Raw genomic sequence first — 27001 nt, forward strand, 5'->3', positions numbered from 1 at the left:
AACTTGGCCTGCCTTTTGCATGGTATCCCTGGAGCTCCTGGCTTTGTGGTTTTGTGAACCCTAACCCTAGGCATAACCCTAACCCTAGCCCTAAGCCTAACCCTAGACTGAGCCAGTAATCGGGCATTGGGCTGTGGTGAGTTCCGAGCAGAATGACGAAGAGGGAGCAAGGATTTGGATGTGCTACGCTCAACTTGGCCTGCCTTTTGCATGGTGAGTATCCCTGGAGCGCGTGGCTTTGTGGTTTTCTGAAGCCTAACCCTAGGCAGAACCCTAACCCTAGCCCTAAGCCTAACCCTAGACTGAGCCAGAAATCGGGCATTGGGCTGTGGGGAGTTCCGAGCAGAATGACAAAGAGGGAGCAAGGATTTGGATGTGCTACGCTCAACTTGGCCTGCCTTTTGCATGGTATCCCTGGAGCTCCTGGCTTTGTGGTTTTGTGAACCCTAACCCTAGGCATAACCCTAAACCTAGCCCTAAGACTAACCCTAGCCCTAAGCCCAACCCTAGACTGAGGCAGAAATCGGGCATTGGGCTGTGGGGAGTTCCGAGCAGAATGACAAAGAGGGAGCAAGGATTTGGATGTGCTACGCTCAACTTGGCCTGCCTTTTGCATGGTGAGTATCCCTGGAGCGCGTGGCTTTGTGGTTTTCTGAACCCTAACCCTAGGCATAACCCTAACCCTAGCCCTAAGCCTAACCCTAGACTGAGCCAGTAATCGGGCATTGGGCTGTGGGGAGTTCCGAGCAGAATGACAAAGAGGGAGCAAGGATTTGGATGTGTTACGCTCAACTTGGCCTGCATTTTGCATGGTGAGTATCCCTGGAGCTCGTGGCTTTGTTGTTTTCTGAAGCCTAACCCTAGGCATAACCCTAACCCTAGCCCTAAGCCTAACCCTAGACTGAGCCAGTAATCGGGCATTGGGCTGTGGTGAGTTCCGAGCAGAATGATGAAGAGGGAGCAAGGATTTGGATGTGCTACGCTCAACTTGGCCTGCCTTTTGCATGGTGAGTATCCCTGGAGCTCCTGGCTTTGTGGTTTTCTGAAGCCTAACCCTAGGCATAACCCTAACCCTAGCCCTAAGCCTAACCCTAGACTGAGCCAGTAATCGGGCATTGGGCTGTGGGGAGTTCCGAGCAGAATGACAAAGAGGGAGCAAGGATTTGGATGTGCTACGCTCAACTTGGCCTGCCTTTTGCATGGTATCCCTGGAGCTCCTGGCTTTGTGGTTTTGTGAACCCTAACCCTAGGCATAACCCTAACCCTAGCCCTAAGCCTAACCCTAGACTGAGCCAGTAATCGGGCATTGGGCTGTGGTGAGTTCCGAGCAGAATGATGAAGAGGGAGCAAGGATTTGGATGTGCTACGCTCAACTTGGCCTGCCTTTTGCATGGTGAGTATCCCTGGAGCTCCTGGCTTTGTGGTTTTCTGAAGCCTAACCCTAGGCATAACCCTAACCCTAGCCCTAAGCCTAACCCTAGACTGAGCCAGTAATCGGGCATTGGGCTGTGGGGAGTTCTGAGCAGAATGACGAAGAGGGAGAGGGGATTTGGATGTGCTACGCTCAACTTGGCCTGCCTTTTGCATGGTGAGTATCCCTGGAGCTCCTGGCTTTGTGGTTTTGTGAACCCTAACCCTAGGCATAACCCTAACCCTAGCCCTAAGCCTAACCCTAGACTGAGGCAGAAATCGGGCATTGGGCTGTGGTGAGTTCCGAGCAGAATGACGAAGAGGGAGCAAGGATTTGGATGTGCTACGCTCAACTTGGCCTGCCTTTTGCATGGTATCCCTGGAGCTCCTGGCTTTGTGGTTTTGTGAACCCTAACCCTAGGCATAACCCTAAACCTAGCCCTAAGCCTAACCCTAGCCCTAAGCCTAACCCTAGACTGAGCCAGTAATCGGGCATTGGGCTGCGGGGAGTTCCGAGCAGAATGACGAAGAGGGAGCAAGGATTTGGATGTGCTACGCTCAACTTGGCCTGCCTTTTGCATGGTATCCCTGGAGCTCCTGGCTTTGTGGTTTTGTGAACCCTAACCCTACTCCTTAGCCTAACCCTAGCCCGAAGCCTAACCCTAGACGGAGGCAGAAATCGGGCATTGGGCTGTGGTGAGTTCCGAGCAGAACGACAAAGAGGGAGCAAGGATTTGGATGTGCTACGCTCAACTTGGCCTGCCTTTTGCATGGTATCCCTGGAGCTCCTGGCTTTGTGGTTTTCTGAACCCTAACCCTAGGCATAACCCTAACCCTAGCCCTAAGCCTAACCCTAGACTGAGCCAGTAATCGGGCATTGGGCTGTGGTGAGTTCCGAGCAGAATGACGAAGAGGGAGCAAGGATTTGGATGTGCTACGCTCAACTTGGCCTGCCTTTTGCATGGTGAGTATCCCTGGAGCTCCTGGCTTTGTGGTTTTCTGAAGCCTAACCCTAGGCATAACCCTAACCCTAGCCCTAAGCCTAACCCTAGACTGAGGCAGAAATCGGGCATTGGGCTGTGGGGAGTTCCGAGCAGAATGACGAAGAGGGAGCAAGGATTTGGATGTGCTACGCTCAACTTGGCCTGCCTTTTGCATGGTATCCCTGGAGCTCCTGGCTTTGTGGTTTTGTGAACCCTAACCCTAGGCATAACCCTAACCCTAGCCCTAAGCCTAACCCTAGCCCTAAGCCTAACCCTAGACTGAGGCAGAAATCGGGCATTGGGCTGTGGTGAGTTCCGAGCAGAATGACGAAGAGGGAGCAAGGATTTGGATGTGCTACGCTCAACTTGGCCTGCATTTTGCATGGTGAGTATCCCTGGAGCTCCTGGCTTTGTGGTTTTCTAAACCCTAACCTGAGGCAGAACCCTAACCCTAGCCCTAAGCCTAACCCTAGACGGAGGCAGAAATCGGGCATTGGGCTGTGGGGAGTTCCGAGCAGAATGACGAAGAGGGAGCAAGGATTTGGATGTGCTACGCTCAACTTGGCCTGCCTTTTGCATGGTGAGTATCCCTGGAGCTCCTGGCTTTGTGGTTTTGTGAACCCTAACCCTAGGCATAACCCTAACCCTAGCCCTAAGCCTAACCCTAGACTGAGGCAGAAATCGGGCATTGGGCTGTGGGGAGTTCCGAGCAGAATGACGAAGAGGGAGCAAGGATTTGGATGTGTTACGCTCAACTTGGCCTGCCTTTTGCATGGTGAGTATCCCTGGAGCTCCTGGCTTTGTGGTTTTGTGAACCCTAACCCTAGGCATAACCCTAACCCTAGCCCTAAGCCTAACCCTAGACTGAGCCAGAAATCGGGCATTGGGCTGTGGGGAGTTCCGAGCAGAATGACAAAGAGGGAGCAAGGATTTGGATGTGCTACGCTCAACTTGGCCTGCCTTTTGCATGGTGAGTATCCCTGGAGCTCCTGGCTTTGTGGTTTTCTGAAGCCTAACCCTAGGCATAACCCTAAACCTAGCCCTAAGCCTAACCCTAGCCCTAAGCCTAACCCTAGACTGAGGCAGAAATCGGGCATTGGGCTGCGGGGAGTTCCGAGCAGAATGACGAAGAGGGAGCAAGGATTTGGATGTGCTACGCTCAACTTGGCCTGCCTTTTGCATGGTATCCCTGGAGCTCCTGGCTTTGTGGTTTTGTGAACCCTAACCCTACCCCTTAGCCTAACCCTAGCCCGAAGCCTAACCCTAGACGGAGGCAGAAATCGGGCATTGGGCTGTGGTGAGTTCCGAGCAGAACGACAAAGAGGGAGCAAGGATTTGGATGTGCTACGCTCAACTTGGCCTGCCTTTTGCATGGTATCCCTGGAGCTCCTGGCTTTGTGGTTTTCTGAACCCTAACCCTAGGCATAACCCTAACCCTAGCCCTAAGCCTAACCCTAGACTGAGGCAGAAATCGGGCATTGGGCTGTGGGGAGTTCCGAGCAGAATGACGAAGAGGGAGCAAGGATTTGGATGTGCTACGCTCAACTTGGCCTGCCTTTTGCATGGTGAGTATCCCTGGAGCTCCTGGCTTTGTGGTTTTCTGAAGCCTAACCCTAGGCATAACCCTAACCCTAGCCCTAAGCCTAACCCTAGACTGAGGCAGAAATCGGGCATTGGGCTGTGGGGAGTTCCGAGCAGAATGACGAAGAGGGAGCAAGGATTTGGATGTGCTACGCTCAACTTGGCCTGCCTTTTGCATGGTATCCCTGGAGCTCCTGGCTTTGTGGTTTTGTGAACCCTAACCCTAGGCATAACCCTAACCCTAGCCCTAAGCCTAACCCTAGCCCTAAGCCTAACCCTAGACTGAGGCAGAAATCGGGCATTGGGCTGTGGTGAGTTCCGAGCAGAATGACGAAGAGGGAGCAAGGATTTGGATGTGCTACGCTCAACTTGGCCTGCATTTTGCATGGTATCCCTGGAGCTCCTGGCTTTGTGGTTTTCTAAACCCTAACCTGAGGCAGAACCCTAACCCTAGCCCTAAGCCTAACCCTAGACGGAGGCAGAAATCGGGCATTGGGCTGTGGGGAGTTCCGAGCAGAATGACGAAGAGGGAGCAAGGATTTGGATGTGCTACGCTCAACTTGGCCTGCCTTTTGCATGGTGAGTATCCCTGGAGCTCCTGGCTTTGTGGTTTTGTGAACCCTAACCCTAGGCATAACCCTAACCCTAGCCCTAAGCCTAACCCTAGACTGAGGCAGAAATCGGGCATTGGGCTGTGGGGAGTTCCGAGCAGAATGACGAAGAGGGAGCAAGGATTTGGATGTGTTACGCTCAACTTGGCCTGCCTTTTGCATGGTATCCCTGGAGCTCCTGGCTTTGTGGTTTTGTGAACCCTAACCCTAGGCATAACCCTAACCCTAGCCCTAAGCCTAACCCTAGACTGAGCCAGTAATCGGGCATTGGGCTGTGGTGAGTTCCGAGCAGAACGACAAAGAGGGAGCAAGGATTTGGATGTGCTACGCTCAACTTGGCCTGCCTTTTGCATGGTATCCCTGGAGCTCCTGGCTTTGTGGTTTTGTGAACCCTAACCCTAGGCATAACCCTAACCCTAGCCCTAAGCCTAACCCTAGACTGAGCCAGTAATCGGGCATTGGGCTGTGGGGAGTTCCAAGCAGAATGACGAAGAGGGAGCAAGGATTTGGATGTGCTACGCTCAACTTGGCCTGCCTTTTGCATGGTGAGTATCCCTGGAGCTCCTGGCTTTGTGGTTTTGTGAACCCTAACCCTAGGCATAACCCTAACCCTAGCCCTAAGCCTAACCCTAGACTGAGCCAGTAATCGGGCATTGGGCTGTGGGGAGTTCTGAGCAGAATGACGAAGAGGGAGAGGGGATTTGGATGTGCTACGCTCAACTTGGCCTGCCTTTTGCATGGTGAGTATCCCTGGAGCTCCTGGCTTTGTGGTTTTGTGAACCCTAACCCTAGGCATAACCCTAACCCTAGCCCTAAGCCTAACCCTAGACTGAGGCAGAAATCGGGCATTGGGCTGTGGTGAGTTCCGAGCAGAATGACGAAGAGGGAGCAAGGATTTGGATGTGCTACGCTCAACTTGGCCTGCCTTTTGCATGGTATCCCTGGAGCTCCTGGCTTTGTGGTTTTGTGAACCCTAACCCTAGGCATAACCCTAACCCTAGGCATAACCCTAACCCTAGCCCTAAGCCTAACCCTAGACTGAGCCAGTAATCGGGCATTGGGCTGCGGGGAGTTCCGAGCAGAATGACGAAGAGGGAGCAAGGATTTGGATGTGCTACGCTCAACTTGGCCTGCCTTTTGCATGGTATCCCTGGAGCTCCTGGCTTTGTGGTTTTGTGAACCCTAACCCTACCCCTTAGCCTAACCCTAGCCCGAAGCCTAACCCTAGACGGAGGCAGAAATCGGGCATTGGGCTGTGGTGAGTTCCGAGCAGAACGACAAAGAGGGAGCAAGGATTTGGATGTGCTACGCTCAACTTGGCCTGCCTTTTGCATGGTATCCCTGGAGCTCCTGGCTTTGTGGTTTTCTGAACCCTAACCCTAGGCATAACCCTAACCCTAGCCCTAAGCCTAACCCTAGACTGAGGCAGAAATCGGGCATTGGGCTGTGGTGAGTTCCGAGCAGAATGACGAAGAGGGAGCAAGGATTTGGATGTGCTACGCTCAACTTGGCCTGCCTTTTGCATGGTGAGTATCCCTGGAGCTCCTGGCTTTGTGGTTTTCTGAAGCCTAACCCTAGGCATAACCCTAACCCTAGCCCTAAGCCTAACCCTAGACTGAGGCAGAAATCGGGCATTGGGCTGTGGGGAGTTCCGAGCAGAATGACGAAGAGGGAGCAAGGATTTGGATGTGCTACGCTCAACTTGGCCTGCCTTTTGCATGGTATCCCTGGAGCTCCTGGCTTTGTGGTTTTGTGAACCCTAACCCTAGGCATAACCCTAACCCTAGCCCTAAGCCTAACCCTAGCCCTAAGCCTAACCCTAGACTGAGGCAGAAATCGGGCATTGGGCTGTGGTGAGTTCCGAGCAGAATGACGAAGAGGGAGCAAGGATTTGGATGTGCTACGCTCAACTTGGCCTGCATTTTGCATGGTGAGTATCCCTGGAGCTCCTGGCTTTGTGGTTTTCTAAACCCTAACCTGAGGCAGAACCCTAACCCTAGCCCTAAGCCTAACCCTAGACGGAGGCAGAAATCGGGCATTGGGCTGTGGGGAGTTCCGAGCAGAATGACGAAGAGGGAGCAAGGATTTGGATGTGCTACGCTCAACTTGGCCTGCCTTTTGCATGGTGAGTATCCCTGGAGCTCCTGGCTTTGTGGTTTTGTGAACCCTAACCCTAGGCATAACCCTAACCCTAGCCCTAAGCCTAACCCTAGACTGAGGCAGAAATCGGGCATTGGGCTGTGGGGAGTTCCGAGCAGAATGACGAAGAGGGAGCAAGGATTTGGATGTGTTACGCTCAACTTGGCCTGCCTTTTGCATGGTATCCCTGGAGCTCCTGGCTTTGTGGTTTTGTGAACCCTAACCCTAGGCATAACCCTAACCCTAGCCCTAAGCCTAACCCTAGACTGAGGCAGTAATCGGGCATTGGGCTGCGGGGAGTTCCGAGCAGAATGACAAAGAGGGAGCAAGGATTTGGATGTGCTACGCTCAACTTGGCCTGCCTTTTGCATGGTATCCCTGGAGCTCCTGGCTTTGTGGTTTTGTGAACCCTAACCCTAGGCATAACCCTAACCCTAGCCCTAAGCCTAACCCTAGACTGAGGCAGAAATCGGGCATTGGGCTGTGGTGAGTTCCGAGCAGAATGACGAAGAGGGAGCAAGGATTTGGATGTGCTACGCTCAACTTGGCCTGCCTTTTGCATGGTGAGTATCCCTGGAGCTCCTGGCTTTGTGGTTTTCTGAACCCTAACCCTAGGTATAACCCTAACCCTAGCCCTAAGCCCAACCCTAGACTGAGGCAGAAATCGGGCATTGGGCTGTGGGGAGTTCCGAGCAGAATGACGAAGAGGGAGCAAGGATTTGGATGTGCTACGCTCAACTTGGCCTGCCTTTTGCATGGTGAGTATCCCTGGAGCGCGTGGCTTTGTGGTTTTCTGAACCCTAACCCTAGGCATAACCCTAACCCTAGCCCTAAGCCTAACCCTAGACTGAGCCAGTAATCGGGCATTGGGCTGTGGGGAGTTCCGAGCAGAATGACAAAGAGGGAGCAAGGATTTGGATGTGCTACGCTCAACTTGGCCTGCCTTTTGCATGGTGAGTATCCCTGGAGCGCGTGGCTTTGTGGTTTTCTGAAGCCTAACCCTAGGCATAACCCTAAACCTAGCCCTAAGCCTAACCCTAGCCCTAAGCCTAACCCTAGACTGAGCCAGTAATCGGGCATTGGGCTGCGGGGAGTTCCGAGCAGAATGACGAAGAGGGAGCAAGGATTTGGATGTGCTACGCTCAACTTGGCCTGCCTTTTGCATGGTATCCCTGGAGCTCCTGGCTTTGTGGTTTTGTGAACCCTAACCCTACCCCTTAGCCTAACCCTAGCCCTAAGCCTAACCCTAGACGGAGGCAGAAATCGGGCATTGGGCTGTGGGGAGTTCCGAGCAGAACGACAAAGAGGGAGCAAGGATTTGGATGTGCTACGCTCAACTTGGCCTGCCTTTTGCATGGTATCCCTGGAGCTCCTGGCTTTGTGGTTTTCTGAACCCTAACCCTAGGCATAACCCTAACCCTAGCCCTAAGCCTAACCCTAGACTGAGGCAGTAATCGGGCATTGGGCTGTGGTGAGTTCCGAGCAGAATGACGAAGAGGGAGCAAGGATTTGGATGTGCTACGCTCAACTTGGCCTGCCTTTTGCATGGTGAGTATCCCTGGAGCTCCTGGCTTTGTGGTTTTCTGAAGCCTAACCCTAGGCATAACCCTAACCCTAGCCCTAAGCCTAACCCTAGACTGAGGCAGAAATCGGGCATTGGGCTGTGGGGAGTTCCGAGCAGAATGACGAAGAGGGAGCAAGGATTTGGATGTGCTACGCTCAACTTGGCCTGCCTTTTGCATGGTATCCCTGGAGCTCCTGGCTTTGTGGTTTTGTGAACCCTAACCCTAGGCATAACCCTAACCCTAGCCCTAAGCCTAACCCTAGCCCTAAGCCTAACCCTAGACTGAGGCAGAAATCGGGCATTGGGCTGTGGGGAGTTCCGAGCAGAATGACGAAGAGGGAGCAAGGATTTGGATGTGCTACGCTCAACTTGGCCTGCATTTTGCATGGTATCCCTGGAGCTCCTGGCTTTGTGGTTTTCTAAACCCTAACCTGAGGCAGAACCCTAACCCTAGCCCTAAGCCTAACCCTAGACGGAGGCAGAAATCGGGCATTGGGCTGTGGGGAGTTCCGAGCAGAATGACGAAGAGGGAGCAAGGATTTGGATGTGCTACGCTCAACTTGGCCTGCCTTTTGCATGGTGAGTATCCCTGGAGCTCCTGGCTTTGTGGTTTTGTGAACCCTAACCCTAGGCATAACCCTAACCCTAGCCCTAAGCCTAACCCTAGACTGAGGCAGAAATCGGGCATTGGGCTGTGGGGAGTTCCGAGCAGAATGACGAAGAGGGAGCAAGGATTTGGATGTGTTACGCTCAACTTGGCCTGCCTTTTGCATGGTATCCCTGGAGCTCCTGGCTTTGTTGTTTTGTGAACCCTAACCCTAGGCATAACCCTAACCCTAGCCCTAAGCCTAACCCTAGACTGAGCCAGTAATCGGGCATTGGGCTGCGGGGAGTTCCGAGCAGAATGACGAAGAGGGAGCAAGGATTTGGATGTGCTACGCTCAACTTGGCCTGCCTTTTGCATGGTGAGTATCCCTGGAGCTCCTGGCTTTGTGGTTTTCTGAACCCTAACCCTAGGCATAACCCTAACCCTAGCCCTAAGCCTAACCCTAGACTGAGCCAGTAATCGGGCATTGGGCTGTGGGGAGTTCCAAGCAGAATGACGAAGAGGGAGCAAGGATTTGGATGTGCTACGCTCAACTTGGCCTGCCTTTTGCATGGTGAGTATCCCTGGAGCTCCTGGCTTTGTGGTTTTGTGAACCCTAACCCTAGGAATAACCCTAACCCTAGCCCTAAGCCTAACCCTAGACTGAGGCAGTAATCGGGCATTGGGCTGTGGGGAGTTCCGAGCAGAATGACGAAGAGGGAGCAAGGATTTGGATGTGCTACGCTCAACTTGGCCTGCCTTTTGCATGGTGAGTATCCCTGGAGCTCCTGGCTTTGTGGTTTTCTAAACCCTAACCTGAGGCAGAACCCTAACCCTAGCCCTAAGCCTAACCCTAGACTGAGGCAGAAATCGGGCATTGGGCTGTGGGGAGTTCCGAGCAGAATGACAAAGAGGGAGCAAGGATTTGGATGTGCTACACTCAACTTGGCCTGCCTTTTGCATGGTGAGTATCCCTGGAGCTCCTGGCTTTGTGGTTTTCTGAACCGTAACCCTAGGCATAACCCTAACCCTAGCCCTAAGCCTAACCCTAGACTGAGCCAGTAATCGGGCATTGGGCTGTGGGGAGTTCCGAGCAGAATGACAAAGAGGGAGCAAGGATTTGGATGTGCTACGCTCAACTTGGCCTGCCTTTTGCATGGTGAGTATCCCTGGAGCGCGTGGCTTTGTGGTTTTCTGAACCCTAACCTGAGGCAGAACCCTAACCCTAGCCCTAAGCCTAACCCTAGACTGAGCCAGTAATCGGGCATTGGGCTGTGGTGAGTTCCGAGCAGAATGACGAAGAGGAAGAGGGGATTTGGATGTGCTACGCTCAACTTGGCCTGCCTTTTGCATGGTATCCCTGGAGCTCCTGGCTTTGTGGTTTTGTGAACCCTAACCCTAGGCATAACCCTAACCCTAGCCCTAAGCCTAACCCTAGACTGAGCCAGTAATCGGGCATTGGGCTGTGGGGAGTTCCGAGCAGAATGACAAAGAGGGAGCAAGGATTTGGATGTGCTACGCTCAACTTGGCCTGCCTTTTGCATGGTATCCCTGGAGCTCCTGGCTTTGTGGTTTTGTGAACCCTAACCCTAGGCATAACCCTAACCCTAGCCCTAAGCCTAACCCTAGACTGAGCCAGTAATCGGGCATTGGGCTGTGGGGAGTTCCGAGCAGAATGACAAAGAGGGAGCAAGGATTTGGATGTGCTACGCTCAACTTGGCCTGCCTTTTGCATGGTGAGTATCCCTGGAGCTCCTGGCTTTGTGGTTTTGTGAACCCTAACCCTAGGCATAACCCTAACCCTAGCCCTAAGCCTAACCCTAGACTGAGGCAGAAATCGGGCATTGGGCTGTGGGGAGTTCCGAGCAGAATGACAAAGAGGGAGCAAGGATTTGGATGTGCTACGCTCAACTTGGCCTGCCTTTTGCATGGTGAGTATCCCTGGAGCTCCTGGCTTTGTGGTTTTCTAAACCCTAACCTGAGGCAGAACCCTAACCCTAGCCCTAAGCCTAACCCTAGACGGAGGCAGAAATCGGGCATTGGGCTGTGGGGAGTTCCGAGCAGAATGACGAAGAGGGAGCAAGGATTTGGATGTGCTACGCTCAACTTGGCCTGCCTTTTGCATGGTATCCCTGGAGCTCCTGGCTTTGTGGTTTTGTGAACCCTAACCCTAGGCATAACCCTAACCCTAGCCCTAAGCCTAACCCTAGACTGAGGCAGAAATCGGGCATTGGGCTGTGGGGAGTTCCGAGCAGAATGACGAAGAGGGAGCAAGGATTTGGATGTGCTACGCTCAACTTGGCCTGCCTTTTGCATGGTGAGTATCCCTGGAGCTCCTGGCTTTGTGGTTTTGTGAACCCTAACCCTAGGCATAACCCTAACCCTAGCCCTAAGCCTAACCCTAGACTGAGGCAGAAATCGGGCATTGGGCTGTGGTGAGTTCCGAGCAGAATGACGAAGAGGGAGCAAGGATTTGGATGTGCTACGCTCAACTTGGCCTGCCTTTTGCATGGTGAGTATCCCTGGAGCTCCTGGCTTTGTGGTTTTCTGAAGCCTAACCCTAGGCATAACCCTAACCCTAGCCCTAAGCCTAACCCTAGACTGAGGCAGAAATCGGGCATTGGGCTGTGGTGAGTTCCGAGCAGAATGACGAAGAGGGAGCAAGGATTTGGATGTGCTACGCTCAACTTGGCCTGCCTTTTGCATGGTATCCCTGGAGCTCCTGGCTTTGTGGTTTTGTGAACCCTAACCCTACCCCTTAGCCTAACCCTAGCCCGAAGCCTAACCCTAGACTGAGGCAGAAATCGGGCATTGGGCTGTGGTGAGTTCCGAGCAGAACGACAAAGAGGGAGCAAGGATTTGGATGTGCTACGCTCAACTTGGCCTGCCTTTTGCATGGTGAGTATCCCTGGAGCTCCTGGCTTTGTGGTTTTGTGAACCCTAACCCTAGGCATAACCCTAACCCTAGCCCTAAGCCCAACCCTAGACTGAGGCAGAAATCGGGCATTGGGCTGTGGGGAGTTCCGAGCAGAATGACAAAGAGGGAGCAAGGATTTGGATGTGCTACGCTCAACTTGGCCTGCCTTTTGCATGGTGAGTATCCCTGGAGCGCGTGGCTTTGTGGTTTTCTGAACCCTAACCTGAGGCAGAACACTAACCCTAGCCCTAAGCCTAACCCTAGACTGAGCCAGTAATCGGGCATTGGGCTGTGGTGAGTTCCGAGCAGAATGACGAAGAGGAAGAGGGGATTTGGATGTGCTACGCTCAACTTGGCCTGCCTTTTGCATGGTGAGTATCCCTGGAGCTCCTGGCTTTGTGGTTTTCTGAACCCTAACCCTAGGCATAACCCTAACCCTAGCCCTAAGCCTAACCCTAGACTGAGCCAGTAATCGGGCATTGGGCTGTGGGGAGTTCCGAGCAGAATGACAAAGAGGGAGCAAGGATTTGGATGTGCTACGCTCAACTTGGCCTGCCTTTTGCATGGTGAGTATCCCTGGAGCTCCTGGCTTTGTGGTTTTGTGAACCCTAACCCTAGGCATAACCCTAACCCTAGCCCTAAGCCTAACCCTAGACGGAGGCAGAAATCGGGCATTGGGCTGTGGGGAGTTCCGAGCAGAATGACGAAGAGGGAGCAAGGATTTGGATGTGCTACGCTCAACTTGGCCTGCCTTTTGCATGGTATCCCTGGAGCTCCTGGCTTTGTGGTTTTGTGAACCCTAACCCTAGGCATAACCCTAACCCTAGGCATAACCCTAACCCTAGCCCTAAGCCTAACCCTAGACTGAGCCAGTAATCGGGCATTGGGCTGTGGGGAGTTCCGAGCAGAATGACGAAGAGGGAGCAAGGATTTGGATGTGCTATGCTCAACTTGGCCTGCCTTTTGCATGGTGAGTATCCCTGGAGCTCCTGGCTTTGTGGTTTTGTGAAGCCTAACCCTAGGCATAACCCTAACCCTAGCCGTAAGCCTAACCCTAGACTGAGGCAGAAATCGGGCATTGGGCTGTGGGGAGTTCCGAGCAGAATGACAAAGAGGGAGCAAGGATTTGGATGTGCTACGCTCAACTTGGCCTGCCTTTTGCATGGTGAGTATCCCTGGAGCTCCTGGCTTTGTGGTTTTCTGAACCCTAACCCTAGGCATAACCCTAACCCTAGCCCTAAGCCTAACCCTAGACTGAGCCAGTAATCGGGCATTGGGCTGTGGTGAGTTCCGAGCAGAATGACGAAGAGGGAGCAAGGATTTGGATGTGCTACGCTCAACTTGGCCTGCCTTTTGCATGGTGAGTATCCCTGGAGCTCCTGGCTTTGTGGTTTTCTGAAGCCTAACCCTAGGCATAACCCTAACCCTAGCCCTAAGCCTAACCCTAGACTGAGGCAGAAATCGGGCATTGGGCTGTGGTGAGTTCCGAGCAGAATGACGAAGAGGGAGAGGGGATTTGGATGTGCTACGCTCAACTTGGCCTACCTTTTGCATGGTGAGTATCCCTGGAGCTCCTGGCTTTGTGGTTTTGTGAACCCTAACCCTAGGCATAACCCTAACCCTAGCCCTAAGCCTAACCCTAGACTGAGGCAGAAATCGGGCATTGGGCTGTGGGGAGTTCCGAGCAGAATGACGAAGAGGGAGCAAGGATTTGGATGTGCTACGCTCAACTTGGCCTGCCTTTTGCATGGTGAGTATCCCTGGAGCTCCTGGCTTTGTGGTTTTGTGAACCCTAACCCTAGGCATAACCCTAACCCTAGCCCTAAGCCTAAACCTAGACTGAGCCAGTAATCGGGCATTGGGCTGTGGGGAGTTCCGAGCAGAATGACGAAGAGGGAGCAAGGATTTGGATGTGCTACGCTCAACTTGGCCTGCCTTTTGCATGGTGAGTATCCCTGGAGCTCCTGGCTTTGTTGTTTTGTGAACCCTAACCCTAGGCATAACCCTAACCCTAGCCCTAAGCCTAACCCTAGACTGAGGCAGTAATCGGGCATTGGGCTGTGGGGAGTTCCGAGCAGAATGACGAAGAGGGAGCAAGGATTTGGATGTGCTACGCTCAACTTGGCCTGCCTTTTGCATGGTATCCCTGGAGCTCCTGGCTTTGTGGTTTTGTGAACCCTAACCCTAGGCATAACCCTAACCCTAGGCATAACCCTAACCCTAGCCCTAAGCTTAACCCTAAACTGAGGCAGAAATCGGGCATTGGGCTGTGGGGAGTTCCGAGCAGAATGACGAAGAGGGAGCAAGGATTTGGATGTGCTACGCTCAACTTGGCCTGCCTTTTGCATGGTATCCCTGGAGCTCCTGGCTTTGTGGTTTTGTGAACCCTAACCCTAGGCATAACCCTAACCCTAGCCCTAAGCCTAACCCTAAGCCTAACCCTAGACTGAGGCAGTAATCGGGCATTGGGCTGTGGGGAGTTCCGAGCAGAATGACGAAGAGGGAGCAAGGATTTGGATGTGCTACGCTCAACTTGGCCTGCCTTTTGCATGGTGAGTATCCCTGGAGCTCCTGGCTTTGTGGTTTTCTGAAGCCTAACCCTAGGCATAACCCTAACCCTAGCCCTAAGCCTAACCCTAGACTGAGGCAGAAATCGGGCATTGGGCTGTGGTGAGTTCCGAGCAGAATGACGAAGAGGGAGAGGGGATTTGGATGTGCTACGCTCAACTTGGCCTGCCTTTTGCATGCTGAGTATCCCTGGAGCTCCTGGCTTTGTGGTTTTGTGAACCCTAACCCTAGGCATAACCCTAACCCTAGCCCTAAGCCTAACCCTAGACTGAGGCAGTAATCGGGCATTGGGCTGTGGGGAGTTCCGAGCAGAATGACGAAGAGGGAGCAAGGATTTGGATGTGCTACGCTCAACTTGGCCTGCCTTTTGCATGGTGAGTATCCCTGGAGCTCCTGGCTTTGTGGTTTTGTGAACCCTAACCCTAGGCATAACCCTAACCCTAGCCCTAAGCCTAACCCTAGACTGAGGCAGTAATCGGGCATTGGGCTGTGGGGAGTTCCGAGCAGAATGACGAAGAGGGAGCAAGGATTTGGATGTGCTACGCTCAACTTGGCCTGCCTTTTGCATGGTGAGTATCCCTGGAGCTCCTGGCTTTGTGGTTTTGTGAACCCTAACCCTAGGCATAACCCCAACCCTAGCCCTAAGCCTAACCCTAGACTGAGGCAGAAACCGGGCATTGGGCTGTGGGGAGTTCCGAGCAGAATGACGAAGAGGGAGCAAGGATTTGGATGTGCTACGCTCAACTTGGCCTGCCTTTTGCATGGTGAGTATCCCTGGAGCTCCTGGCTTTGTGGTTTTCTGAACCCTAACCCTAGGCATAACCCTAACCCTAGCCCTAAGCCTAACCCTAGACTGAGCCAGTAATCGGGCATTGGGCTGTGGTGAGTTCCGAGCAGAATGACGAAGAGGGAGAGGGGATTTGGATGTGCTACGCTCAACTTGGCCTGCCTTTTGCATGGTGAGTATCCCTGGAGCTCCTGGCTTTGTGGTTTTCTGAACCCTAACCCTAGGCATAACCCTAACCCTAGCCCTAAGCCTAACCCCAGACTGAGGCAGTAATCGGGCATTGGGCTGTGGTGAGTTCCGAGCAGAATGACGAAGAGGGAGAGGGGATTTGGATGTGCTACACTCAACTTGGCCTGCCTTTTGCATGGTGAGTATCCCTGGAGCTCCTGGCTTTGTGGTTTTGTGAACCCTAACCCTAGGCATAACCCTAACCCTAGCCCTAAGCCTAACCCTAGACTGAGCCAGTAATCGGGCATTGGGCTGTGGTGAGTTCCGAGCAGAATGACGAAGAGGGAGCAAGGATTTGGATGTGCTACGCTCAACTTGGCCTGCCTTTTTCATGGTGAGTATCCCTGGAGCTCCTGGCTTTGTGGTTTTGTGAACCCTAACCCTAGGCATAACCCTAACCCTAGCCCTAAGCCCAACCCTAGACTGAGGCAGAAATCGGGCATTGGGCTGTGGGGAGTTCCGAGCAGAATGACGAAGAGGGAGCAAGGATTTGGATGTGCTACGCTCAACTTGGCCTGCCTTTTGCATGGTGAGTATCCCTGGAGCTCCTGGCTTTGTGGTTTTGTGAACCCTAACCCTAGGCATAACACTAACCCTAGCCCTAAGCCTAACCCTAGACTGAGGCAGTAATCGGGCATTGGGCTGTGGGGAGTTCCGAGCAGAATGACGAAGAGGGAGCAAGGATTTGGATGTGCTACGCTCAACTTGGCCTGCCTTTTGCATGGTATCCCTGGAGCTCCTGGCTTTGTGGTTTTGTGAACCCTAACCCTAGGCATAACCCTAACCCTAGCCCTAAGCCTGACCCTAACCCTAACCCTAACCCTAGACTGAGGCAGTAATCGGGCATTGGGCTGTGGGGAGTTCCGAGCAGAATGACAAAGAGGGAGCAAGGATTTGGATGTGCTACGCTCAACTTGGCCTGCCTTTTGCATGGTGAGTATCCCTGGAGCTCCTGGCTTTGTGGTTTTGTGAACCCTAACCCTAGGCATAACCCTAACCCTAGCCCTAAGCCTAACCCTAGACTGAGGCAGTAATCGGGCATTGGGCTGTGGGGAGTTCCGAGCAGAATGACAAAGAGGGAGCAAGGATTTGGATGTGCTACGCTCAACTTGGCCTGCCTTTTGCATGGTGAATATCCCTGGAGCTCCTGGCTTTGTGGTTTTGTGAACCCTAACCCTAGGAATAACCCTAACCCTAGCCCTAAGCCTAACCCTAGACTGAGGCAGTAATCGGGCATTGGGCTGTGGGGAGTTCCGAGCAGAATGACGAAGAGGGAGCAAGGATTTGGATGTGCTACGCTCAACTTGGCCTGCCTTTTGCATGGTATCCCTGGAGCTCCTGGCTTTGTGGTTTTGTGAACCCTAACCCTAGGCATAACCCTAACCCTAGGCATAACCCTAACCCTAGCCCTAAGCTTAACCCTAAACTGAGGCAGAAATCGGGCATTGGGCTGTGGGGAGTTCCGAGCAGAATGACGAAGAGGGAGCAAGGATTTGGATGTGCTACGCTCAACTTGGCCTGCCTTTTGCATGGTATCCCTGGAGCTCCTGGCTTTGTGGTTTTGTGAACCCTAACCCTAGGCATAACCCTAACCCTAGCCCTAAGCCTAACCCTAACCCTAACCCTAACCCTAGACTGAGGCAGTAATCGGGCATTGGGCTGTGGGGAGTTCCGAGCAGAATGACGAAGAGGGAGCAAGGATTTGGATGTGCTACGCTCAACTTGGCCTGCCTTTTGCATGGTGAGTATCCCTGGAGCTCCTGGCTTTGTGGTTTTCTGAACCCTAACCCTAGGCATAACCCTAACCCTAGCCCTAAGCCTAACCCTAGACTGAGCCAGTAATCGGGCATTGGGCTGTGGGGAGTTCCGAGCAGAATGACGAAGAGGGAGCAAGGATTTGGATGTGCTACGCTCAACTTGGCCTGCCTTTTGCATGGTGAGTATCCCTGGAGCTCCTGGCTTTGTGGTTTTGTGAACCCTAACCCTAGGCATAACCCTAACCCTAGCCCTAAGCCTAACCCTAGACTGAGGCAGTAATCGGGCATTGGGCTGTGGGGAGTTCTGAGCATAACGACGAAGAGGGAGCAAGGATTTGGATGTGCTACGCTCAACTTGGCCTGCCTTTTGCATGGTATCCCTGGAGCTCCTGGCTTTGTGGTTTTGTGAACCCTAACCCTAGGCATAACCCTAACCCTAGCCCTAAGCCTAACCCTAGACTGAGGCAGAAATCGGGCATTGGGCTGTGGTGAGTTCCGAACAGAATGACGAAGAGGGAGAGGGGATTTGGATGTGCTACGCTCAACTTGGCCTGCCTTTTGCATGGTGAGTATCCCTGGAGCTCCTGGCTTTGTGGTTTTGTGAACCCTAACCCTAGGCATAACCCTAACCCTAGCCCTAAGCCTAAACCTAGACTGAGCCAGTAATCGGGCATTGGGCTGTGGGGAGTTCCGAGCAGAATGACGAAGAGGGAGCAAGGATTTGGATGTGCTACGCTCAACTTGGCCTGCCTTTTGCATGGTGAGTATCCCTGGAGCTCCTGGCTTTGTGGTTTTCTGAAGCCTAACCCTAGGCAGAACCCTAACCCTAGCCCTAAGCCTAACCCTAGACTGAGCCAGAAATCGGGCATTGGGCTGTGGGGAGTTCCGAGCAGAATGACAAAGAGGGAGCAAGGATTTGGATGTGCTACGCTCAACTTGGCCTGCCTTTTGCATGGTATCCCTGGAGCTCCTGGCTTTGTGGTTTTGTGAACCCTAACCCTACCCCTTAGCCTAACCCTAGCCCTAAGCCTAACCCTAGACGGAGGCAGAAATCGGGCATTGGGCTGTGGTGAGTTCCGAGCAGAATGACGAAGAGGGAGCAAGGATTTGGATGTGCTACGCTCAACTTGGCCTGCCTTTTGCATGGTGAGTATCCCTGGAGCTCCTGGCTTTGTTGTTTTGTGAACCCTAACCCTAGGCATAACCCTAACCCTAGCCCTAAGCCTAACCCTAGACTGAGGCAGTAATCGGGCATTGGGCTGTGGGGAGTTCCGAGCAGAATGACGAAGAGGGAGCAAGGATTTGGATGTGCTACGCTCAACTTGGCCTGCCTTTTGCATGGTATCCCTGGAGCTCCTGGCTTTGTGGTTTTGTGAACCCTAACCCTAGGCATAACCCTAACCCTAGGCATAACCCTAACCCTAGCCCTAAGCTTAACCCTAAACTGAGGCAGAAATCGGGCATTGGGCTGTGGGGAGTTCCGAGCAGAATGACGAAGAGGGAGCAAGGATTTGGATGTGCTACGCTCAACTTGGCCTGCCTTTTGCATGGTGAGTATCCCTGGAGCTCCTGGCTTTGTTGTTTTGTGAACCCTAACCCTAGGCATAACCCTAACCCTAGCCCTAAGCCTAACCCTAGACTGAGGCAGTAATCGGGCATTGGGCTGTGGGGAGTTCCGAGCAGAATGACGAAGAGGGAGCAAGGATTTGGATGTGCTACGCTCAACTTGGCCTGCCTTTTGCATGGTATCCCTGGAGCTCCTGGCTTTGTGGTTTTGTGAACCCTAACCCTAGGCATAACCCTAACCCTAGGCATAACCCTAACCCTAGCCCTAAGCTTAACCCTAAACTGAGGCAGAAATCGGGCATTGGGCTGTGGGGAGTTCCGAGCAGAATGACGAAGAGGGAGCAAGGATTTGGATGTGCTACGCTCAACTTGGCCTGCCTTTTGCATGGTATCCCTGGAGCTCCTGGCTTTGTGGTTTTGTGAACCCTAACCCTAGGCATAACCCTAACCCTAGCCCTAAGCCTAACCCTAACCCTAACCCTAGACTGAGGCAGTAATCGGGCATTGGGCTGTGGGGAGTTCCGAGCAGAATGACGAAGAGGGAGCAAGGATTTGGATGTGCTACGCTCAACTTGGCCTGCCTTTTGCATGGTGAGTATCCCTGGAGCTCCTGGCTTTGTGGTTTTCTGAAGCCTAACCCTAGGCATAACCCTAACCCTAGCCCTAAGCCTAACCCTAGACTGAGGCAGAAATCGGGCATTGGGCTGTGGTGAGTTCCGAGCAGAATGACGAAGAGGGAGAGGGGATTTGGATGTGCTACGCTCAACTTGGCCTGCCTTTTGCATGCTGAGTATCCCTGGAGCTCCTGGCTTTGTGGTTTTGTGAACCCTAACCCTAGGCATAACCCTAACCCTAGCCCTAAGCCTAACCCTAGACTGAGGCAGTAATCGGGCATTGGGCTGTGGGGAGTTCCGAGCAGAATGACGAAGAGGGAGCAAGGATTTGGATGTGCTACGCTCAACTTGGCCTGCCTTTTGCATGGTGAGTATCCCTGGAGCTCCTGGCTTTGTGGTTTTGTGAACCCTAACCCTAGGCATAACCCCAACCCTAGCCCTAAGCCTAACCCTAGACTGAGGCAGAAACCGGGCATTGGGCTGTGGGGAGTTCCGAGCAGAATGACGAAGAGGGAGCAAGGATTTGGATGTGCTACGCTCAACTTGGCCTGCCTTTTGCATGGTGAGTATCCCTGGAGCTCCTGGCTTTGTGGTTTTCTGAACCCTAACCCTAGGCATAACCCTAACCCTAGCCCTAAGCCTAACCCTAGACTGAGCCAGTAATCGGGCATTGGGCTGTGGTGAGTTCCGAGCAGAATGACGAAGAGGGAGAGGGGATTTGGATGTGCTACGCTCAACTTGGCCTGCCTTTTGCATGGTGAGTATCCCTGGAGCTCCTGGCTTTGTGGTTTTCTGAACCCTAACCCTAGGCATAACCCTAACCCTAGCCCTAAGCCTAACCCCAGACTGAGGCAGTAATCGGGCATTGGGCTGTGGTGAGTTCCGAGCAGAATGACGAAGAGGGAGAGGGGATTTGGATGTGCTACACTCAACTTGGCCTGCCTTTTGCATGGTGAGTATCCCTGGAGCTCCTGGCTTTGTGGTTTTGTGAACCCTAACCCTAGGCATAACCCTAACCCTAGCCCTAAGCCTAACCCTAGACTGAGCCAGTAATCGGGCATTGGGCTGTGGTGAGTTCCGAGCAGAATGACGAAGAGGGAGCAAGGATTTGGATGTGCTACGCTCAACTTGGCCTGCCTTTTTCATGGTGAGTATCCCTGGAGCTCCTGGCTTTGTGGTTTTGTGAACCCTAACCCTAGGCATAACCCTAACCCTAGCCCTAAGCCCAACCCTAGACTGAGGCAGAAATCGGGCATTGGGCTGTGGGGAGTTCCGAGCAGAATGACGAAGAGGGAGCAAGGATTTGGATGTGCTACGCTCAACTTGGCCTGCCTTTTGCATGGTGAGTATCCCTGGAGCTCCTGGCTTTGTGGTTTTGTGAACCCTAACCCTAGGCATAACACTAACCCTAGCCCTAAGCCTAACCCTAGACTGAGGCAGTAATCGGGCATTGGGCTGTGGGGAGTTCCGAGCAGAATGACGAAGAGGGAGCAAGGATTTGGATGTGCTACGCTCAACTTGGCCTGCCTTTTGCATGGTATCCCTGGAGCTCCTGGCTTTGTGGTTTTGTGAACCCTAACCCTAGGCATAACCCTAACCCTAGCCCTAAGCCTGACCCTAACCCTAACCCTAACCCTAGACTGAGGCAGTAATCGGGCATTGGGCTGTGGGGAGTTCCGAGCAGAATGACAAAGAGGGAGCAAGGATTTGGATGTGCTACGCTCAACTTGGCCTGCCTTTTGCATGGTGAGTATCCCTGGAGCTCCTGGCTTTGTGGTTTTGTGAACCCTAACCCTAGGCATAACCCTAACCCTAGCCCTAAGCCTAACCCTAGACTGAGGCAGTAATCGGGCATTGGGCTGTGGGGAGTTCCGAGCAGAATGACAAAGAGGGAGCAAGGATTTGGATGTGCTACGCTCAACTTGGCCTGCCTTTTGCATGGTGAGTATCCCTGGAGCTCCTGGCTTTGTGGTTTTGTGAACCCTAACCCTAGGAATAACCCTAACCCTAGCCCTAAGCCTAACCCTAGACTGAGGCAGTAATCGGGCATTGGGCTGTGGGGAGTTCCGAGCAGAATGACGAAGAGGGAGCAAGGATTTGGATGTGCTACGCTCAACTTGGCCTGCCTTTTGCATGGTATCCCTGGAGCTCCTGGCTTTGTGGTTTTGTGAACCCTAACCCTAGGCATAACCCTAACCCTAGGCATAACCCTAACCCTAGCCCTAAGCTTAACCCTAAACTGAGGCAGAAATCGGGCATTGGGCTGTGGGGATTTCCGAGCAGAATGACGAAGAGGGAGCAAGGATTTGGATGTGCTACGCTCAACTTGGCCTGCCTTTTGCATGGTATCCCTGGAGCTCCTGGCTTTGTGGTTTTGTGAACCCTAACCCTAGGCATAACCCTTACCCTAGCCCTAAGCCTAACCCTAACCCTAACCCTAACCCTAGACTGAGGCAGTAATCGGGCATTGGGCTGTGGGGAGTTCCGAGCAGAATGACGAAGAGGGAGCAAGGATTTGGATGTGCTACGCTCAACTTGGCCTGCCTTTTGCATGGTGAGTATCCCTGGAGCTCCTGGCTTTGTGGTTTTCTGAACCCTAACCCTAGGCATAACCCTAACCCTAGCCCTAAGCCTAACCCTAGACTGAGCCAGTAATCAGGCATTGGGCTGTGGGGAGTTCCGAGCAGAATGACGAAGAGGGAGCAAGGATTTGGATGTGCTACGCTCAACTTGGCCTGCCTTTTGCATGGTGAGTATCCCTGGAGCTCCTGGCTTTGTGGTTTTGTGAACCCTAACCCTAGGCATAACCCTAACCCTAGCCCTAAGCCTAACCCTAGACTGAGGCAGTAATCGGGCATTGGGCTGTGGGGAGTTCTGAGCATAACGACGAAGAGGGAGCAAGGATTTGGATGTGCTACGCTCAACTTGGCCTGCCTTTTGCATGGTATCCCTGGAGCTCCTGGCTTTGTGGTTTTGTGAACCCTAACCCTAGGCATAACCCTAACCCTAGCCCTAAGCCTAACCCTAGACTGAGGCAGAAATCGGGCATTGGGCTGTGGTGAGTTCCGAACAGAATGACGAAGAGGGAGAGGGGATTTGGATGTGCTACGCTCAACTTGGCCTGCCTTTTGCATGGTGAGTATCCCTGGAGCTCCTGGCTTTGTGGTTTTGTGAACCCTAACCCTAGGCATAACCCTAACCCTAGCCCTAAGCCTAAACCTAGACTGAGGCAGAAATCGGGCATTGGGCTGTGGTGAGTTCCGAGCAGAATGACGAAGAGGGAGCAAGGATTTGGATGTGCTACGCTCAACTTGGCCTGCCTTTTGCATGGTGAGTATCCCTGGAGCTCCTGGCTTTGTGGTTTTCTGAAGCCTAACCCTAGGCAGAACCCTAACCCTAGCCCTAAGCCTAACCCTAGACTGAGCCAGAAATCGGGCATTGGGCTGTGGGGAGTTCCGAGCAGAATGACAAAGAGGGAGCAAGGATTTGGATGTGCTACGCTCAACTTGGCCTGCCTTTTGCATGGTATCCCTGGAGCTCCTGGCTTTGTGGTTTTGTGAACCCTAACCCTACCCCTTAGCCTAACCCTAGCCCTAAGCCTAACCCTAGACGGAGGCAGAAATCGGGCATTGGGCTGTGGTGAGTTCCGAGCAGAATGACGAAGAGGGAGCAAGGATTTGGATGTGCTACGCTCAACTTGGCCTGCCTTTTGCATGGTGAGTATCCCTGGAGCTCCTGGCTTTGTTGTTTTGTGAACCCTAACCCTAGGCATAACCCTAACCCTAGCCCTAAGCCTAACCCTAGACTGAGGCAGTAATCGGGCATTGGGCTGTGGGGAGTTCCGAGCAGAATGACGAAGAGGGAGCAAGGATTTGGATGTGCTACGCTCAACTTGGCCTGCCTTTTGCATGGTATCCCTGGAGCTCCTGGCTTTGTGGTTTTGTGAACCCTAACCCTAGGCATAACCCTAACCCTAGGCATAACCCTAACCCTAGCCCTAAGCTTAACCCTAAACTGAGGCAGAAATCGGGCATTGGGCTGTGGGGAGTTCCGAGCAGAATGACGAAGAGGGAGCAAGGATTTGGATGTGCTACGCTCAACTTGGCCTGCCTTTTGCATGGTATCCCTGGAGCTCCTGGCTTTGTGGTTTTGTGAACCCTAACCCTAGGCATAACCCTAACCCTAGCCCTAAGCCTAACCCTAAGCCTAACCCTAGACTGAGGCAGTAATCGGGCATTGGGCTGTGGGGAGTTCCGAGCAGAATGACGAAGAGGGAGCAAGGATTTGGATGTGCTACGCTCAACTTGGCCTGCCTTTTGCATGGTGAGTATCCCTGGAGCTCCTGGCTTTGTGGTTTTCTGAAGCCTAACCCTAGGCATAACCCTAACCCTAGCCCTAAGCCTAACCCTAGACTGAGGCAGAAATCGGGCATTGGGCTGTGGTGAGTTCCGAGCAGAATGACGAAGAGGGAGAGGGGATTTGGATGTGCTACGCTCAACTTGGCCTGCCTTTTGCATGCTGAGTATCCCTGGAGCTCCTGGCTTTGTGGTTTTGTGAACCCTAACCCTAGGCATAACCCTAACCCTAGCCCTAAGCCTAACCCTAGACTGAGGCAGTAATCGGGCATTGGGCTGTGGGGAGTTCCGAGCAGAATGACGAAGAGGGAGCAAGGATTTGGATGTGCTACGCTCAACTTGGCCTGCCTTTTGCATGGTGAGTATCCCTGGAGCTCCTGGCTTTGTGGTTTTGTGAACCCTAACCCTAGGCATAACCCTAACCCTAGCCCTAAGCCTAACCCTAGACTGAGGCAGAAATCGGGCATTGGGCTGTGGGGAGTTCCGAGCAGAATGACGAAGAGGGAGAGGGGATTTGGATGTGCTACGCTCAACTTGGCCTGCCTTTTGCATGGTGAGTATCCCTGGAGCTCCTGGCTTTGTGGTTTTGTGAACCCTAACCCTAGGCATAACCCTAACCCTAGCCCTAAGCCTAACCCTAGACTGAGGCAGAAACCGGGCATTGGGCTGTGGGGAGTTCCGAGCAGAATGACGAAGAGGGAGCAAGGATTTGGATGTGCTACGCTCAACTTGGCCTGCCTTTTGCATGGTATCCCTGGAGCTCCTGGCTTTGTGGTTTTGTGAACCCTAACCCTAGGCATAACCCTAACCCTAGGCATAACCCTAACCCTAGCCCTAAGCCTAACCCTAGACTGAGCCAGTAATCGGGCATTGGGCTGCGGGGAGTTCCGAGCAGAATGACGAAGAGGGAGCAAGGATTTGGATGTGCTACGCTCAACTTGGCCTGCCTTTTGCATGGTATCCCTGGAGCTCCTGGCTTTGTGGTTTTGTGAACCCTAACCCTACCCCTTAGCCTAACCCTAGCCCGAAGCCTAACCCTAGACGGAGGCAGAAATCGGGCATTGGGCTGTGGTGAGTTCCGAGCAGAACGACAAAGAGGGAGCAAGGATTTGGATGTGCTACGCTCAACTTGGCCTGCCTTTTGCATGGTATCCCTGGAGCTCCTGGCTTTGTGGTTTTCTGAACCCTAACCCTAGGCATAACCCTAACCCTAGCCCTAAGCCTAACCCTAGACTGAGGCAGAAATCGGGCATTGGGCTGTGGTGAGTTCCGAGCAGAATGACGAAGAGGGAGCAAGGATTTGGATGTGCTACGCTCAACTTGGCCTGCCTTTTGCATGGTGAGTATCCCTGGAGCTCCTGGCTTTGTGGTTTTCTGAAGCCTAACCCTAGGCATAACCCTAACCCTAGCCCTAAGCCTAACCCTAGACTGAGGCAGAAATCGGGCATTGGGCTGTGGGGAGTTCCGAGCAGAATGACGAAGAGGGAGCAAGGATTTGGATGTGCTACGCTCAACTTGGCCTGCCTTTTGCATGGTATCCCTGGAGCTCCTGGCTTTGTGGTTTTGTGAACCCTAACCCTAGGCATAACCCTAACCCTAGCCCTAAGCCTAACCCTAGCCCTAAGCCTAACCCTAGACTGAGGCAGAAATCGGGCATTGGGCTGTGGTGAGTTCCGAGCAGAATGACGAAGAGGGAGCAAGGATTTGGATGTGCTACGCTCAACTTGGCCTGCATTTTGCATGGTGAGTATCCCTGGAGCTCCTGGCTTTGTGGTTTTCTAAACCCTAACCTGAGGCAGAACCCTAACCCTAGCCCTAAGCCTAACCCTAGACGGAGGCAGAAATCGGGCATTGGGCTGTGGGGAGTTCCGAGCAGAATGACGAAGAGGGAGCAAGGATTTGGATGTGCTACGCTCAACTTGGCCTGCCTTTTGCATGGTGAGTATCCCTGGAGCTCCTGGCTTTGTGGTTTTGTGAACCCTAACCCTAGGCATAACCCTAACCCTAGCCCTAAGCCTAACCCTAGACTGAGGCAGAAATCGGGCATTGGGCTGTGGGGAGTTCCGAGCAGAATGACGAAGAGGGAGCAAGGATTTGGATGTGTTACGCTCAACTTGGCCTGCCTTTTGCATGGTATCCCTGGAGCTCCTGGCTTTGTGGTTTTGTGAACCCTAACCCTAGGCATAACCCTAACCCTAGCCCTAAGCCTAACCCTAGACTGAGGCAGTAATCGGGCATTGGGCTGCGGGGAGTTCCGAGCAGAATGACAAAGAGGGAGCAAGGATTTGGATGTGCTACGCTCAACTTGGCCTGCCTTTTGCATGGTATCCCTGGAGCTCCTGGCTTTGTGGTTTTGTGAACCCTAACCCTAGGCATAACCCTAACCCTAGCCCTAAGCCTAACCCTAGACTGAGGCAGAAATCGGGCATTGGGCTGTGGTGAGTTCCGAGCAGAATGACGAAGAGGGAGCAAGGATTTGGATGTGCTACGCTCAACTTGGCCTGCCTTTTGCATGGTGAGTATCCCTGGAGCTCCTGGCTTTGTGGTTTTCTGAACCCTAACCCTAGGTATAACCCTAACCCTAGCCCTAAGCCCAACCCTAGACTGAGGCAGAAATCGGGCATTGGGCTGTGGGGAGTTCCGAGCAGAATGACGAAGAGGGAGCAAGGATTTGGATGTGCTACGCTCAACTTGGCCTGCCTTTTGCATGGTGAGTATCCCTGGAGCGCGTGGCTTTGTGGTTTTCTGAACCCTAACCCTAGGCATAACCCTAACCCTAGCCCTAAGCCTAACCCTAGACTGAGCCAGTAATCGGGCATTGGGCTGTGGGGAGTTCCGAGCAGAATGACAAAGAGGGAGCAAGGATTTGGATGTGCTACGCTCAACTTGGCCTGCCTTTTGCATGGTGAGTATCCCTGGAGCGCGTGGCTTTGTGGTTTTCTGAAGCCTAACCCTAGGCATAACCCTAAACCTAGCCCTAAGCCTAACCCTAGCCCTAAGCCTAACCCTAGACTGAGCCAGTAATCGGGCATTGGGCTGCGGGGAGTTCCGAGCAGAATGACGAAGAGGGAGCAAGGATTTGGATGTGCTACGCTCAACTTGGCCTGCCTTTTGCATGGTATCCCTGGAGCTCCTGGCTTTGTGGTTTTGTGAACCCTAACCCTACCCCTTAGCCTAACCCTAGCCCTAAGCCTAACCCTAGACGGAGGCAGAAATCGGGCATTGGGCTGTGGGGAGTTCCGAGCAGAACGACAAAGAGGGAGCAAGGATTTGGATGTGCTACGCTCAACTTGGCCTGCCTTTTGCATGGTATCCCTGGAGCTCCTGGCTTTGTG

This window comes from Coloeus monedula (genome assembly GCF_965178545.1).
Source record: "Coloeus monedula genome assembly, chromosome: 11".
Classification (NCBI taxonomy): Eukaryota; Metazoa; Chordata; class Aves; order Passeriformes; family Corvidae; genus Coloeus; species Coloeus monedula.